Here is a 17,844-nt window from a genome sequence, read left to right on the forward strand (position 1 = left end):
CTGTATGAATGGATTTAATACTCTCTGGGACCCTGCTTCTGCCAATCTCTCCTCGCTCATCTCCTACCACCTATCTTGCCTCCCGTCCTCAGGCTACACGGCAGTTCCTGGGCACACGGTACCCTTCATGCCGCCAACCTTTTGTCCATATTGTTCATATGCTACAGTAAAACCATCCCTCTCCATCCGAGACGCCCTTGCCCCTTCTTCAGAGTCAGCTCAAACAGCACCTCCCTTGGGAAGCTTTCCTTGACTTCCCTGGGCTGATGTTAACTCCGATTTCCTATATACTGTACCATACACATGTACTTCGTGACAAGCGCTGGACTGCATCTGTCCATTGTAACGCATGTTTCCCTGTGACACTGGAATATCCATTCGAGTAGAGACTACGTCTAGATGTATACCTGGCCTTAGTTTCATGTTTGGTATGTCGGAGGCACTCAATCAGTATCCTCACCGGTGTCCTTACTGAACTAACAAGTGTTCTTTATTTTTATTTTTAAGATTTTATTTATTTATTTGACAGACAGAGATCACAAGTAGGCAGAGAGGCAGGCAGAGGGAGAGGGAGAAGCAGGCTCTCTGCTGAGCAGGGAGCCCAATGTGGGGCTCAATCCCAGGACCCTGGGATCATGACCAGAGCCAAAGGCAGAGGCTTTAACCCACTGAGCCACCCAGGCACCCCTAACAAAGGTTCTTTACATGACTTTCCCTGTATGTTGCCTCTAAAGTCAAGGACAGCTTCTAACGGATTTAATGAAAATATTACAATGCAAACTACACTTGATCTTAGCCAAAAGGCCGAGAAGCGATACAATGCAAACTAATAATAAGCTTTAGTACCTTGTTCTTTGGAATTTGATCTTGACATGGAGCTCGAGCTGATGAGCCATCAATCTTTCTTGCGCCTCCACGATACTCTGTATAACATTACTGTGACATCTAGAACACTAATTTTTATATCTGTCTTTTCCTGCAAATTCTTTGAAGGCAGGGAGGGGCATACTCATTTTCTTTTTTTAATCTGTATTTTATGGTACAGAGTCTGGTCTATAATTTGGTCTCAATAAAAGCTTGTTGGTGATAAAATATGTTTATTTCAGTCTAAAACCCAGCATCTGAATAGAACATTCCAGTAAAGTCAGCAACAGAACAAGGATGCCCACTAATACCACTATTACTTAACACTGTTCTAGAGGCTTTAGCTAAAGCAATTAACTTGAGAAAGAAACAACAAAAAGGACCGCTGGAAAGTAGGAGGTAAAATTATCATCATTTGCAGGTAATATGATTGTACATGAAAAATGCAAGAGATTTGAAAGCAAAATGACCACAAACAAGAAGCAGGGGAAAGAGGTTATAAAATGAGTTTTAAGAAATCAGTAACTTTCATATATACAAAAAACCCCCACATTAGGTAAGAGATACATGGAATAAAAGACTCTCATTTACTATAGCACCAAAATTATAAAATACCTGGGCATAAATTTAACAAGAAGTGCATAAGACTCATAAGAAGAAAACTAAGAGACATAAGAGGAGACTATGGAAAGTCAAGACTTTTGAACTAAAAAATTTGACATATTGGGTGTTAGTTCTTCCTAAAATATATTATAATAACATGACCGTAACAAAAACACCAGCAGGTTGTTTATTTTTTTAAAGATTATTTATTTATTTATTTGACAGACAGAAATCACAAGTAGGCAGAGAGGCAGGCAGAGAGAGAAGGGGGAAGCAGGCTCCCCGCCGAGCAGAGAACCCGATGCGGGGCTCGATCCCAGGATCCTGAGATCATGACCTGAGCCGAAGGCAGCGGCTTAACCCACTGAGCCACGCAGGCGCCCAAGCAGGTTATTTTAAGATCAATACAAGTTGCTGCTAAAGTTTTATGGAAAAATAAATAAATGAGAATAGCTAGTTGAATTATGAAAAAGAAGAACAAATGGGGCAACTGGGTGGCTCAGTGGGTTAAGTCTCTGTCTTCGGCTCAGGTCATGATCTCAGGGTCCTGGGATCGAGCCCCACATTGGGCTTTCTGCTCAGCGGGGAGCCTGCTTCTCCCCCCCACCCCCGTCTGCCTCTCTGCCTACTTGTGATCTCTCTCTCTCTGTCAAATAAATAAAATAAATAAATAAAAGAAGAACAAAGAGAAGGAATTAGCACCAACATCTATTTAATTATACTTCCTCATTAATTAAAGCCGTGATGCTGGTGATAAAGAAAAAGGCCAGTGGAGTATATTTGAAAATCCAGACATAAGCTCCAGTATCGGTGGGAATTTAATATATGATAAACTTGTGGTGAAAAAGATGAGCAGTTTAATAAGTGGCACTGAGGCAATTTTAGCTTTCCAGAAAAAAATAAATTAAGCTGGATTTACACTTCCCATCTCATACCAGGATAAATTCCATATGGATGGATCAAAGATTGGAAGTGTGAACACAAAGCCATAGAAGTTCTAAGAGGAAATATGGGAGACGATAAACTCAGAGTGGGAAGGGCCTGGGACTCAAAATGCAGAAGCCATAAAATAAAAGGTTGATACACTTGATTACATAAAGATGAAATAAAATCCTGCATGGCCAAAACACACCAGAAGCAAAGGCAAAAGACATATGACAACGTGGCAAAAAAGTCTATCAGAGAAAAGGGTCACCTCCACTGAGCTTCTAAGAAATTGGCAAGTCAGAGAACAATAACCCTAAGACAAAATGAGACAAAGGACAGTTCCCAGGAAAAGAAACACAAATGTCCCTTATCATATGGAAAGTATGATTAACCTTGGTTATAAAAATATAAATGCACATTAAAACCACACTGATGGATCATTTTCCCCTCTCAAGGCAGCAAAAAATCCAAAAATATGATAATATTGATAAGAACATGGGAAAACGGGGGCACCTGGGTGGCTCTGTTGGTTGGGCATCCAAATCGTGGTTTCCACTCAGGTCACAGTCTCATGGGTCATGATATTATGGGTTGTGGGATCAAGCCCCGCATGGGACTTCACACTCAGTGTGGGGTCTGTTTCAGATTCTTTCTCTCCCTCTCCCTCTGCCCCTCCCCACCCCCAACTCATGTGCTCTCTCTAAAATAAAAATAAAAAATAAATAAAATCTTAAAAAAAAAAAAAAGAATGTGGGAAAACAGTTACCCTCAATCATTACTGGTAGGAATATAAATTAATACTACTTAATATAAATTAGTACGACCCCATGGGGTCAAATTTACAATAGCTCTCAAAATTACAAATGCATATATTTTCTGACCAAGCAATTTCACTTCTGGGAATTTATCCTACAGGTTCACTGGTACATGATCAGAATGATACATACATGTACATGGTTATTCACTGAAGAAGTGTTTGTGATAGTGAACAGTCAGAAAAAAGTCCATGACTAGGGTATAGTTATATGGAAAGATGGCAATGATACATAGTTAAGTTTTTTAGAAAGCAAAGAATATATATATATATATATATATATATATATATATATATATATATACACACATACTCTCTCTATATATATACATATAAATATGTCTCTGTGTGTGTGTATACACACATATATATACACACACACACACATATATATCTCTGTGTGTGTATATTATGTATATGTATACACACATATGCAAGGGAAAAAAAAAATCAGAAACTCTGAACCAGATTAACAAGAAACAGAACAGTGGTTGTGAGCCGGAAGTGAGATGAGCTTCAGGAGGCAGGAAAAAAGAATAGGATGGGGACTTTACATGGTATACTTTTAAATATTTTGAGATCTGAATAATAAAAGTATATTCAAAAATAAAAATTTTTTAGAGTTTGTCAAACAAGGGTACAATATTAATGAGTCTCACAGTTAGCCAGATCGAGGCTGTAATTTAAGATTAAGACATACTGGAAGCAGCCAGAATAATGATATTCTGCATCTTTACTTAAGTCAAGATTCATGTGCTAAATGAACAAGCGACAAATAGACACTCCATCATGCAAAGTCAAGAGGCTGTATTTCTTGGGGGAGAGAAAGAGAGAAAAGGAACCCAGCCACTTGCAGGTAAATGAACAGCTACTCTATTTACAACTGTCAGTCCAGTTAATGGCGTGAAGGCCATGAGGAGAGCAGGAATGGGAAGGAAGGAAAAGATGCAAAATACCTGAATGGAAAAATAAATCCATGGGTCTTGATGGCTGATTGAAAAATTCTACTACATATGTTCAGAAAGCCTCATGGCAGTCACCCAGATACTCTGTAATTTATTTAATTTGCCAGATTGTACTAGAGGGTACCACAACCTGTCACTGGCTGTGGAAGGCTAGAAGGCTATAAAGAGAACGCAGTGATTTGTAAAGCCTAGGTGTTTGGTAGTATCACTAACAGAAATTAGGAAGTCGGGAGGAAGGACTGGTTTAGGGGGAAAGGAATGGCTTTGGTTTCAAGTACTTTGGTTTTGAGTGGGAAATCAGGTAGCAAGGGCCACTGGAAATGCTGATCCGAAGCTCAGGGATAAGTTGGACCTGAAGACAGAGAAGTAGAAGATATTTGCCAAGACAGATGGAGGGGATCACCGGAAGCAGAGGCAGAGATGAGAACCTAAGGACTGCCTTTGACTGTGGCGCGAGATGGGGACGAGGAGCCAGTTCTACAGAGACTTACGTGGAGAATCGGGAGAGCCTGGTGACCGTTAGCCAAGGCGGGAAGTTTCAAGAAGCAGTGAAGGAATCAACTCAATGAGAAAAAGGGCCAAAGACAATAATAAAAGCAGCAACATATACTGCCTTTAATCTTCACACACAACAACCTATCAGGTAGGTGCCACTATTCTCCCCATTGGACAGAGAAGGATATTAACCAAGACAGTGACTCCAAAGCCGCAGGACCTAACTGCTGAGCCGTCCTGCACAGCTGTCGGGGCAAGGGCCGGGAGACCTGACACTGGCTCTACCACTCAATTAGCTCTATGTCCACGGACTTCACCTTTACCTTCCCAGGCTGTGTTTCCTTCTCTACAAATTGAGGCTACTGGTCTAGATCATCTCTAGCTCTTACGTCAGATGAATCTTTGATTAAGGTAGGATGGAGGAGATACACCCACAAGGGAGGCAATGAATTAAAAATTTAGCAATAAGTGAACAGGGAGACCTGGCCAAGAAAACCAGAACGTTGAGTGTTTTATATAGTAACTGCTCAAGCAACAAATCCATACTCTGATTATATAAAACCTATAATTGCAAAACCCGACCTTCTCTCCATATATTTAAGATAGGTATAATACAAGAATTAAAATGGCTCATACCTGAAAATTTACGAACGCTGCTCTTGAAACCCTGCTAAGTCAATTGAGTGGAGTAAAAAAGGGAAGATTCCAAGTCAAACACACTCTGTATATGAAGGGTTGTCCTGTAGAGAAAGCAAATAGCTGTTTATAATGTACTTTTGTAATTAGAGACAGAAACATCTGCTAAGGTACTTAATAGCTACTTATTTAAATAAAACTACATGGCAGCACTGTTCCAGTGAACTAGATCATCGGCACAGATGATGAATGAACAGAAATAAACAGATTGGCTTATTTTTAACAGAAACCTTAATATGAAAATCTTCAAGAAGTGATTTCTAATATTACAGTGGATTACAGCCAATGGCAAGCAGACATACTTTTTAACTTTGACAATAAAATAAACTTCTGAAGATAACAGCTGTTCAAAGGCGGGCCAGCAGATCAGGTTATGACAATAGCAACATATGTCACATCACCCTTTTCCTGCAAGTGCCATTAATAGGATTTGCAAGAAAACCAAACAGAAGAGCTTTAAAGACTCAACTTGAAAAATTCAACATTTCTGAAAGACTGTATGGTTGCAGGAAGTGGGGGAAAAACAAATCCTACCACATATGTTCAGAAAGTCCTACTGGAGTCACCCAGATCTTTTATAACTTACTCAGTTTGCCAGATTGCACCCGAGTATACCACAATTTGTAATCTCAGCTGTAACAACCTGTTAACAATTTTTCAGTTTTTACTCTATTCCAGACATCTTTAATTACTAAAAAAAAAAAAAAGTTGGATTGTTTTCTTTGTTGGCCATGAAGTTTTGTTAATCAAGGAGAGTGTGAGGCTTTAGGTCCATAGGCAGTGGAAAATGAATTTGATGCTTTTTAAACCAATCAATTAAGCTAAGAGTGCTCACCAAAAATTTATTGACTAAAGTAATAGCATCACTTTTTAAGACAATATGTATTTTTTTCTGATTATAATATAAAAGTACCGTATACTTACACAAAGTTTTAGAAAACACAGGCAAGTAGAAAGAAGAAAACAAACTGAAATAATTTTATTTTTTTAAAGATTTTATTTATTTATTTGACACAGAGAGAACACAAGTAGGGGGAATGACAGAGGCTTCCCGCTGAGTAGGGAGCCCTACATGGGGCTCGATCCTAGGACCCCAGCATCATGACCTGAGCTAAAGGCAGACGCTTAGCTGACGGAGTCACCCAGGCACCCCTAAACTGACATAATTTTTTTTAAGATTTTATTTATTTATTTTGTCAGAGAGATCACAAACAGGCAGAGCAGCAGAGGGAGAGGGAGAAGCAGGCTCCCTGCTGAGCAGAGAGCGGATGCGGGGCTCGATCCCAGGACCCTGGGATCATGACCTGAGCCAAAGGCAGTCGCTCAACCGACTGAGCCACCCAGGCGCCCCATTAATTTTTAAATGAGTATCCTGAAAACACCCAGAGAAAGGAAAGCTGCTCAGATATATTTAAACTAGTAAAACGATTCCATTAACTACCCACTTGTAGGAGGTCTGGATTCTGGCAACTTAAATCATTCAAAACATTTTGTTGCCTTTAGGCTTACAAAATTTTTTGAGCAGAAAACTGGTCGGGGGAACAAATTAATAATTTTTGAGAACAACTCCTTGCAACACTAAAAGCTCATCTATCACCTAGCCCCACTGAGCACTCAGGAAAGAGTACTTACTGGGAGAACTATAGCTTTACTATCTCAACAATGGTTCTTAACAGCACACTAACTAGTACTGGGTCTGTCTGTGCAGTGACAAGCAAAGTTAATTCTGTGGCTTTTAAGAAAACTGATTTCTGGACATAGGCTATGCCCTGCATAGTTTTTACACATTGATGACATATCATTTTTAGGAATAACCACCATGTTCTACTCTAGCAGATATTTTTTAAAAACAAATTTTTTAAAGTAGGTTCCACACCCAACATGGAGCTTGAACTTGCCACCCTGAGATCAAGAGTCACATGCTCGCTCTACTGACAGAGCCGGCCAGGCGCCCCTACCCTAGCAGATGTTAGCTGGTTTGTGTATTAACCTTCAGCATCCTTTCCAACTTCCTTTTGGAAAATAAAAAAGCACATTTCCCAGACTCCTTTATGGTTCAGTTTCCCCATGTGAAACAGAATTCATCCATCAGATGTTCTTCTGTGAGATCTGGAAGACAGAAATGAGGCAGGGGCCATCTTTCTGCTACTTAGGCATTAATGCTGGCAAGTACATTTATGGAAACACTGGATCTTCCTGCAAAGCCTTCCAGGGTCCAGAGCTTCATGGCTGTTTAGAGACAAGTTTGGTAGAGACAAGCGTCCCTATTTGGTGGGTACTGAGGGGCAGTTTCAGGGAAGCAATCTCTTTTTTTTTTTTTAAGATTTTTATTTATTTATTTGACAGAGAGAGATAGATCACAAGGAGGCAGAGAGGCAGGCAAAGAGAGAGAGACGAGGAAGCAGGCTCCCTGCCGAGCAGAGATCCCGATGCGGGGCTAGATCCCAGGACCCTGAGATCATGACCTGAGCTGAAGGCAGAGGTTTTAACCCACTGAGCCACCCAGGGAAGCAATCTCTTGACTCTTGAACTGCAGCTAGTGATGCCATCTGGAACACAGCAGGGCCAGTGGTGGCCTCCTGATTCCCTCCTCCTGGAGGGCCTGCTTGCAGTCTGGTTCTGGGAATGATTTCTGCAGGCCCCGCCTGGAGCCCATTCCTTCCGGCCTTTCCAGTAATTTTGTAAGCACTCAATTCCCTTTAGTAAACCAGCTAAAACTTTAGAGTGGTGTCTTCTTCCTGCCACGAGGCCCAGATGACATACTAATACATCAATTACCTAAAACTTTAAGCAGACAGGCGAGTAGTGTGTGAACAGCAGGACTGGTCAGTATGCCGGGGTACAGGCTCGACTCAGACTGTCAAGGTGCAAATTCTGGCTCTGCCACACATTAACTAGATAACATGGGAAGTTAACCTTCTAGAGCCTCAGTTTCTCCATCTGTAAAATGGAATCATAGAAATATCTTCTAGGGCGCCTGGGTGGCTCAGTGGGTTAAAGCCTCTACCTAAGGCTCAGGTCACGGTCCCAGGGCCCTGGAATCAAGCCCTGCATCAGGCTCTCTGCTCAGCAGGGAACCTGCCTGCTTCCACCTCTCTCTCTGCCTGCCTCTCTGCCTACTTGCAATCTCTGTCAAATAAATAAATAAAATCTTAAAAAAGAAAGAAAGAAAGAAATACCTTCTAGAGCTACAGGACAGAGTAAAAGAGAAAAATCATCTAAGTAAAGTGCTTACAACAGCGCTTTGCTTATACCAAGCCCTTGATGGATGCTAGTTATTATTATGGTAATCATCATCATCATCATCATCATGACTATTATTAATTACACAGACCCCTTTAAACTCTTTAACTGCATAGAAAACGTAAACATTTTATAACTTTACTACCACAGATTTTCTTGAAGCCTGTAAAATGCTAACTTACACAAAAGTGGACGCAGAAGAAAACATGACTGGGTCCCTCATTTTCGTGTGCTCAGAGAGAGTGATCTTTTCAAAATCACAGTGTACATGAAGTCGGCAAAGCTCTGTTCTAGCGGGCCAAGCGGTTAAGGTTACTCTAACTAGCTATTGTAGACCTCACCCCAAGGAAGAGTTATTCTGTAGAAACGACTGTTGCCACATTACCATTTCAAACACTGCCTCATTAATTATGCTCTAGGAATCAGGGTGTTTGCTATGCGGATTTTTTCCCCCAGCTTCATTAAGATGTAATTGACAAAACTGTAAGGTATTTAAAGGTACATTATGATGCTCTGATACATATACACTGTGAAAGAAGTCCCTCCATCTAGATAATGAACACATCATCATCTCACTCACACTGATCACCGGTATTGGGGTTTGGTGCGTTTTCTTGTTGTTGTTTGTTTATTTTTGTGAGAACACTTAAGCTCTACTCTCTTAGCAAATTTCAATTATACAGTAACAGTGTTATTGACTATAGTCACCGTGTTATACATTAGATCCTCAGGCCTTACTCACCTTATAGCTGAAAGTTTGTGCCTTTTTACCAGCCTCTTCCTATTTCCTCCATCCTCTAGCCCCTCACAACCACTTTTCTAGTTGGTTTCTAGGAGTTTTGCTTTGTTTTTGAGATTCCGCATATAAGTGTTAACCTGTAGTATCTATCGGTCTTTCTCTATTTGGCTTATTTGACTTTGCATAATGCTCTCAGGGTCCGTCCCTCTTGTTGCAAACTATAGGATTTCTTTCTTTTTCGTGGCTGAATATTAATCCATTACATACATCTCACATCTTCTTTACCCATCCATCCCTTAGCAGACACATAGGCTGTTCTGTTACTCAGATTTTTTCAATGTTATCACAGGGGCACCTGGGTGGCTCAGTCAGTTAAGTGTCTGCCTCTTAGTTTCAGCTTGAGTAGTGAACTCAGGGTCCTGAGAGGGAGCCCCATGTTGGGCTCTGTGCTCAGGATGGAGTCTGCTTGGGATTCTCTCTCTCTCTTCTCCTTCTGCCCCTCCTCCTCGTGTGTGAGCTCTCTCTCAAATAAATAAATCTTTATTTTTTTAAAAGATTTTATTTATTTGACAGAGAGAAATCACAAGTAGGCAGAGAGGCAGGCAGAGAGAGAGAGAGGAGGAAGCAGGCTCCCTGCCAAGCAGAGAGCCCGATCTGGGACTCGATCCCAGGACCCTGAGATCATGACCTGTTTAAGCCGAAGGCAGAGGCTTAACCCACTGAGCCACCCAGGTGCCCTCAAATAAATAAATCTTTAAAAATAATGTTATTACAGAGGAGATTTCATGAGAATAGGATCTGTACTCCACAAGATTTGCTATCTGAAAGTTAAAATTTTAGTGTTTAGGCATAGGATACTATTCTAATGTACATATTAAGAAGATCTTAGATAAAATTATGGCCTTGTTTGGTTTGTAAGTATCTTCTGATGATGGAAAATACATGGCAGATTTTGAAAAAAAGCTTCCCCCAAATATTCTGAAACCATAAGAACCTTTTATTGCAACTTATCCAAGAGGACCAGTGAGATAGGGGGAACTGAAGCGGATACAAAGGTGTTTGTCATACCCTTGATGGCTCAGACACTGCAGAGAGCCAAGCATGCGACAGCACTGGAGGCCTTTCTGCAGGGTTAGAAAAACAATGGAAAGAGAGCAACTTCAACCTTTGACTCGATGATTACTTTTACACTGTTCTGAACACCACATAGCTATCTATGTTTCCTTTTCCTATCCTTTTTTAAAGCAAAGATCTTTTATACTATTTTTAGGAGAAGGGCATATATTCAAAAAAAGGAGAAATGTATCCACTCAATACATAATCATTGAGCACCAACTCTGTGCCAGGCTCTCTCTGGCTCTGGGAAAGGTCAGTGCTCTGGAACACCTCAGTATCTGTAAGGAGAAAGAGTCAGAGAAAGAGCAAAATGGAGAAGATAGAAGCTTTTAAGCTTCACTACGATGAAGAAAATACTCCTAGCACAAGGGAACTCTGAAACCAATGAAGTAAATGACTGTGTCTAGAAGTGTCCAGAAGTTCCCAAAGGCAGCACCAGTGGAGTGGGTCTTGAAGCATGAGTAGAATTTCATTCAGGAAACAGAGGTCAAAGGGCACAGCACCACGGGCAAAGGCACAGGTAGGTATGAAACAGTGTGCCTTCTTTGGGGATGATAAAAATGCTGCTATGGCTACAGACATGGGACCTGTGGAGGCCTACTGGAAAAGAAAAAGAGAAAAAAGCATATAGGCACCAGAGCCCAAAGCCCCTCCACTTTTGCAGGTTTGGGACACTTTTGAAGGATTTTAAGAAGAGTGACATCATTGCAGATCTGCTGCTGACTGTGGGACTTAGTCAAGCTACTTAATTCTGTGCATCAGTTTCTTCTTTGTAAAATGAGGATATTGACTGTTAAGAGGCTCTAAGGAAGACTGTTAAGAGGATTAAATAAGATAATAGCTAAGATTAATAAGATTAATAGCAATAAGAAATAAATTGAGACAAATAGCAAAAGCACATAAAGATACGTTTAACATCATTGGTCAGTAGGGAAATGCAAATCAAAATCACAGTAAGATACCCCTTCACATCCACTAGGATCACTAGAATAAACACGTGCACACATACACACACACATGCACACACAAGTGTTGGCCAGGATCTGGACAAATCAGAACCGTCATACACTGCTGGTGGGAATGTGAAATGATGAAATCATTTTGGAAAACAGTCTGGTAATTCCTCAAATGATTAAATATAGAGTTATCAGGGGACCCCACAATTCCATGCCCAGGTGTATCTCCAAGAGAAATGAAAATATATGTCCCTACAGAAATCTGTATACAAATGTTTGTAGCAGCATTATTCATAATAGCTAAAAGATGGAAACATCACAAATGTCCATAACCGGGAAAATGGAATAGCCATACGATAGAATGTTATTCAACCTTTATAAGGAAAAAAGTACTGGTACGTGTTATATGACAGATGAACTCTGAAAACATTCCGCTAAGTGAAAGAAGCCAATCACAAGACCACATACTATATGACTCAATTCATATAGAGAGTAGACACTTAGTTGCCTGGGGCTGGGAAGAGGGGTGTGGGGAGGGGGCTGAGAGGAGAGGCCTGAGAGCTAAAAGGTACCGTGTTTCCTTTTGAGGTGATGAAACTGCTCTGAAATTGACTGCAGTGACGGTTGTATAGAAGGAATAGACTGAAAATCTGAATTTTATACTTTAAATAGGTGAATTGTATAATTCATAATATGTGTATATAACATATTGTATAATATAATATATTGTATAATACAATAATAAGAATGATACAATACTATGAATTGTATTTCAATAAAGCTATTAAAAAACAGTTATATAATCCAGTGACTCCACTCCTAGACATATACCCAAGATCAATGCAAATATATGTCCACAAAAAATCTTGTAGTACACAGATGTCCACAGAGGCCTTATTCATAGTAGCCCAAACATAGAATGTCTACCATTTGAATGGAAAAGCAAAATGTGACACATTCATACAACAGAACAGTATTTAGCCATGAGAAGGAACCAAGGACTGATACTTGCTGTAACATGGGTGAACGTTAAAAATCGCAAGCTAAGTGAAAGAAAGAAGCTAGTTACAGAAGACCGTAGATTTTATGACCGTGGAGAGATGATAGAGACAGAGTAGGTTAGTGGTTGTTATGGGCGGAGGGAGATGCAGCAGTGGGGCGTGACTGCTAATGGGTATGAGCTTTCTTTATACTATGGTGCAAACGTTCTGGAATTAAAGAATGGTGATGGTTGTGCAACTCTATGACTACACTAAAAAACAATGAATTGTACACTTTATTTACTTATTTTTTTAAAGACATGGAAAAATCTTTTTTAAAAAAATATTTTATTTATTTATTTGTTTGTTTATTTATTTATTTGTTGAGAACGAGCACAAGCAGAGGGAGCGGCAGGCAGAGGGAGCAGCAGACTCCCGGCTGGGCAGGGAGCCGGATGTGGGACTTGATCCCAGGACTCTGGGACCATAACCTGAGCGGAAGGCAGATGATTAACCAGCTGAGCCACCCAGGCGCCCCTACACTTTATTTTTTAAGATTTTATTTATTGGGCGCCTGGGTGGCTCAGTGGGTTAAGCCGCTGCCTTCGGCTCAGGTCATGATCTCAGGGTCCTGGGATCGAGTCCCGCATCGGGCTCTCTGCTCAGTGGGGAGCCTGCTTCCCTCTCTCTCTCTCTCTCTGCCTGCCTCTCCGTCTACTTGTGATCTCTCTCTGTCAAATAAATAAATAAAATCTTAAAAAAAAAAGATTTTATTTATTAATTTATTTGAGAGAGAGAAAGCAAGCAAGTGCACATGACAGTGGGGAGAGGGGGAAGGGGCAGAGAGGGAGGGAGGAAGAGAGGCTCAAGCAGACTCCACGCTGAGGGTAGAGCCCCAAGCAGGGCTCAACTCCATGATCCTGAAATCATGACTTGAGCTGAAACCAAGAGTCAGATGTTTAACTGACTGAGCCACCTAGGTACCCTCTCAATTTACTTTAAAAGGATGAATTTTCTGACATGTGAGTTATATCTCAATGAAAATAACTAATATTTGAATGTGCACTTGGCGCTGTGCTAAACACTGTACACTCATCTTATTGTGGTCCTCACAGAAGCCCAAACTGAGGCATAAGGAAATTCTTCAAAAATTTTCCAGAATTGCACAGAAACAAGTGGACAGAGACTGGAGTTCTGGCTGACTGACCCCAAACCAACACTCCTGAGTCCTGCACTCTTCTGACCATAGCGTGTGCACGATGCCTGGTGTGCAGCTAGGGCTCAACAAGTATTAGGTATTATTGTTATTATGATCCCATTTGCGTACCCAGGCGAAAACCTGAGACACCAGGGCGGGAAAGAAACAGTGGAAGAGGCAGGGCCAAAGAGACCAATTTAAAGCTGAATATAGGGAGCCTGGGGCACTCAGTTGGTTAAGCAACTGCCTTCAGCTCAAGTCATGATCCTGGAGTCCCAGGATCGGGTCCCACATCAGGCTCCCTGCTCAGCAGGGAGTCAGAATCTCCCTCTGAACTTCGCCCTCTCATGCTCTCCCTCTCTCTCATTCTCAAATAAATAAATAAAATCTTTTAAAAATTGTCGAAGCAAGACACGGTGAGGAACTGAACTAAGACAGGAGGTAGAACTGTAGGAAGGAGCAAAAACAGGAACTTCTACAAAAAAATAGGAATTGTCCTATAGGTTGGGTTCACTTACAATGTGATAATATTTACAACCACAGGACATTAACATAACCTGCATTCACAACTGTACTCAAGTCATTAAGAAAGGTTAAATTTGGGGCTCCTGGGTGGCTCAGTCAGTTAAGCATCTGACTCTTGATTTCAGCGCAGGTCATGATCTCAGGGTTGTGAGGTGGAGCCTCAGTAAGGCACCTTGCTGGGTGTGGAGGATGCCTGGGATTCTTTTTCTCTCCCTTGCTCTGCCCCTCCCTACCCTCTCTCTTAAAAAAAGAAGAAGAAGAAGAAGAAGAAGAAGAAGAAGAAGAAGAAGAAGACGACGACTGTGGGCTCCAACACCATCTCTTTTAAGATATATAGTCATTAAACTAGAATTTAGTATGTCCCATCAGGGTCACCAAAACCATCTCATTAGTTTCCTTAGCAAAAATCCCTGAGTCATAAAGAACTTGAGCTAACTAGCATGGTAATTGTATTCTTCGGTGGATGAACATCTCTTAACCCTGGAAAGATTTAGAATTAAGTATAAAAACGTTTAAAAAGGGGCGCCTGGGTGGCTCAGTGAGTTAAGGATCTCAGGGTCCTGGGATTGAGCCAGCACCCGGCTCTCTGCTTGGCAGGGAGCCTGCTTCCCCCCCACCTCTCTCTGCCTGCCTCTCTGCCTACTTGTGATCACTCTCTGTCAAATAAATAAATAAAATCTTTAAAAAAAAATTAAAAGAAAAAAAAGGAGGTGAGATAGTCATGTGTTATCTACGGGAAGAGTGTTCCTGGAAGATGGGACTGTAAAGATTCTAACATGGAGCAGAGAGGGCTGGAGGACTAGAGAGAGGAAAGAGAAATGGACTCAGAAAGGAAGAGCGGACAGTGCAGCAGGTAGGACATCATAGGACCATCTTTTAAAAGGCTTTGGCTTTTAATATGAGTAAAATGGGAACCACTGTAAATGGGGAGGCACTAACCATTTTTGAGCAAAGAAGTGACAACAACTTCCCTCGAGGGGAATAAAAAAAAAACCGTACATCAAATCCTTTAGATATTATGAACATATAATTATGTCACTGAAAGGGTTAAGCCTATTAAACAGAAACCCAGTTTCAATTAGAAAATAAGACTTATAGAGGATGAATCAAGTATCATGGGGTCAGAAATTTACATGGGGTACAGAAATTTACCTCAAGGAGCCCAGGTACTCAGGATGCCTTCTGCTGACATCTTGCAGTCTAACCCACACGTGCCCATTTGGCCAAGGGTTGCCGGTTAGATTGTTAGGTCGCATTTGCCACTGCTGTGGCCAGGGAGGTTCCCAGGAATAAAGATCTCTGATCCCTAGTTATCAGTGAAAAGCTCTTGCTCCAGGGGTCCCACAAACCCACCCATACTTGAGGCTTGGGGAAGGGGGCACAAGAGAGTAAGTTTGAGCCTTGTCTCCCCTGTTGAGGATTTTGGACTTTGTTCTGATAAAGATCAACTAAGGTTTTTAGAGCAGGAAAGCAAAGTGACCGACGCGCTTTCCAGAAGACTCTGGAGGTGCTTTTAGGAGGGAACGAAGAACAAGAACAGGAGGCAGGGGCTTTGGGAGACTGCCATCGTTCACCTTCTGGTTTAACGCTTACATTCCGCACTTAACACATTTCCTCATCTGGAAAGTGGAATAACCATCGACCTGACCGGGTGGCTGTTTTATGTGAAATTAAGTGAAATAATTCATATAGGTGAAGGCACTCCATTTACTAAATAAACTTGCGCAAACAGGAACGTTTATTGAGAACACAACACTGGCGTGCGTAGTTAAAAGCCCACTAGGTGAGAATCTACTGCTTCCAAAGACGTCTTAAACGAAAACCAACACAATGTTTTATATCAATTATATCTCAATTTTTTTAAAAAAAGAGAGAGAGAAGGAAAGAAAATCTAACACGTCTTGGAAAGGTGTGGAGTCTGGCTTCTGGCACAATCAATGTGAAATAAGCGCATTGGAAAGGGAAGGAGCCAAACCGCTAACTAACTTATAAAAGAGGCAGTCTGCACGGATAGAAGGTGCGTTTGTGCGGTTCCGTCATAAACCAAAAATTATGGCTCCGTATGTGTTGGGTGTAGCAAGTCTGCCTTCGGTTCTGAGCCCGGATCTGTTGCATCACGATATAAAACCAAAGGATGGAGGATGGAGGAGAAACTCGGACTACTGCCCAGGGAGCCACCTTCCCGAGGAAGCGCCCGGGGCGCGGGGGAGCAGCGCCGAGACCCCGGCCCGCCCGCCCCCCGCCGCCCCATTGGGCGGGCCGCCCGTCACTCGCCGCGCAGCCCGAGCCCCGCCGGCCGCCGACCCTCCCGGAGTCCGCGGCGCCCGACGGCTCCACACACGCCGGGCGCCGTCCCCGAGCCGCCTGTCCGCCGCCGCCGCCGCCAGGAGGCTCCGCGCGCCTTCCCGCCTTTCCCCGCTCCGCGGTCGGGCCGGGCCGGAGCGGGCGGCGAGGCGGGCGCGGGCGGCGACGGCGCGGCCATTGTCCCGCAGCCCCTCCCGGGCGCGCAGGAGGGGCTGGCCGGGCGGGGCGGCGGGGCGGCCGCGGGGAGGGCCGGCAGCGGGGTCCCGAGCCCGTGCGCCCCGGCGCCGCCCGCCTCTCTCCGCGGGCCGCCGCCCCGAGGCCGGGCCCCCGCCGCCCGCGCCGCCTTTGTGGCCGTCCCCAGCCCCTCGGAGCCGGCGCGCCGCCGCCGCCACCAACGCCGCCTCTGCGCCGGGGGCTGCAAATGGCGCCCGGCCGCCTCTGCGCCTCCCGCCGCCCTGCCGGCCCGGGGGACGTCTGGGTACGCCGTGCCCGGGCCGCATCCCGCCGCCGCCGCCGCCGCCCGCCCTCCGCCCGCAGCCAGGCTCGCGGCCCGTCCCGGCAGCCCCGACGCCCCGCCCGCCCTCCGCCGCGCCGCGCGCAGCCACTTACCGCGGGCCGCGGCGCACCGGCGGGTCGCGCGCGCGGGCTTGGGGAGGATTCCTGGACCTCGGCAGGGGAAATACCCACTTTCGAAGCCGCTCCTTTGCGCCCTAAAACAAGTAGCCCCAACGTGAGAGAAACAAAAGGTATTTGCTGACGTGGGCGTTGGACAGAAACGCCCGAGGGCTGGGGACACAATTAAAGGGGCAACGCACAGATTTCAGGCACCAACCAGCGGCTTCGCCCACTCCCCCTGCCCTTGCCTACACCCCGCTGCACCCTCCAGAGGCTCCGGGGTCCCCAGGTTCCCTGGCCGTTGACCACGGAATCATTATTTAGTCAGGAGCTTAAATTTAAAATTGTACTTTACGTTGGGAAAGGCGCCTCCGGAGGGCAGAAGGGCTGGATTTCTAGGATCTGGGGAATTTGGTTTAGGAAAGAGGGAGGGACTTAGGCGTGCCCACAATTACTGTATAAGTACATGTGACATTATTGTACTTAAGTTTAGCAACGTCAAATGTAAGCGATTTCACAGAATTCTTCCCTTTAGTGAAGCCCTTGTTTTGGTTGGGGATAACCTTTTCTAAACCTCTATAGGTCACAAGCATTCTATTTGAAGAGGAAAACCCAGAGAGTCAGATAAGAGAAAATAATTCTTAAGTTCAGAGAAAATATAAAACCAGTAAAAATAGCAGGTTTTGTGTTTTCCAATACAAAAATTCATTGTACATCGACTTTCTTTTGCCATATTTATGGCCCTAAGTGCAAACAGGTTATATATTTGCTAAAAATCCCAAGTCACTGAATTTTCACTGCAAC

At 43.4% G+C, this 17,844-nt stretch overlaps 1 protein-coding gene across 12 annotated transcripts in view; it reads right to left on the reverse strand.

Annotated features, from left to right (window-relative positions):
- The window catches only part of ZBTB8A (zinc finger and BTB domain containing 8A), a 66,883-nt gene extending 49,442 nt beyond the window's left edge, over positions 1–17,441 (reverse strand). For 7 of the 12 annotated variants that reach the window (XM_047728814.1, XM_047728819.1, XM_047728812.1 and 4 more), the window contains exons 1-2: positions 17,035–17,271; positions 5,305–5,408 (exon numbers count right to left, since the gene is read on the reverse strand). The gene's annotated coding sequence lies outside the window, so the exon portion shown is untranslated. Of the gene's footprint in view, positions 1–5,304; positions 5,409–8,142; positions 8,305–17,034; positions 17,272–17,395 lie in introns of those variants that run through there. The other 5 variants (XM_047728820.1, XM_047728815.1, XM_047728817.1 and 2 more) reach the window with 4 other exon arrangements.
- Positions 17,442–17,844: the final 403 nt, after the last annotated feature.

Source organism: Lutra lutra, chromosome 4, assembly GCF_902655055.1.
Source record: "Lutra lutra chromosome 4, mLutLut1.2, whole genome shotgun sequence".
Taxonomy (NCBI): domain Eukaryota; kingdom Metazoa; phylum Chordata; class Mammalia; order Carnivora; family Mustelidae; genus Lutra; species Lutra lutra.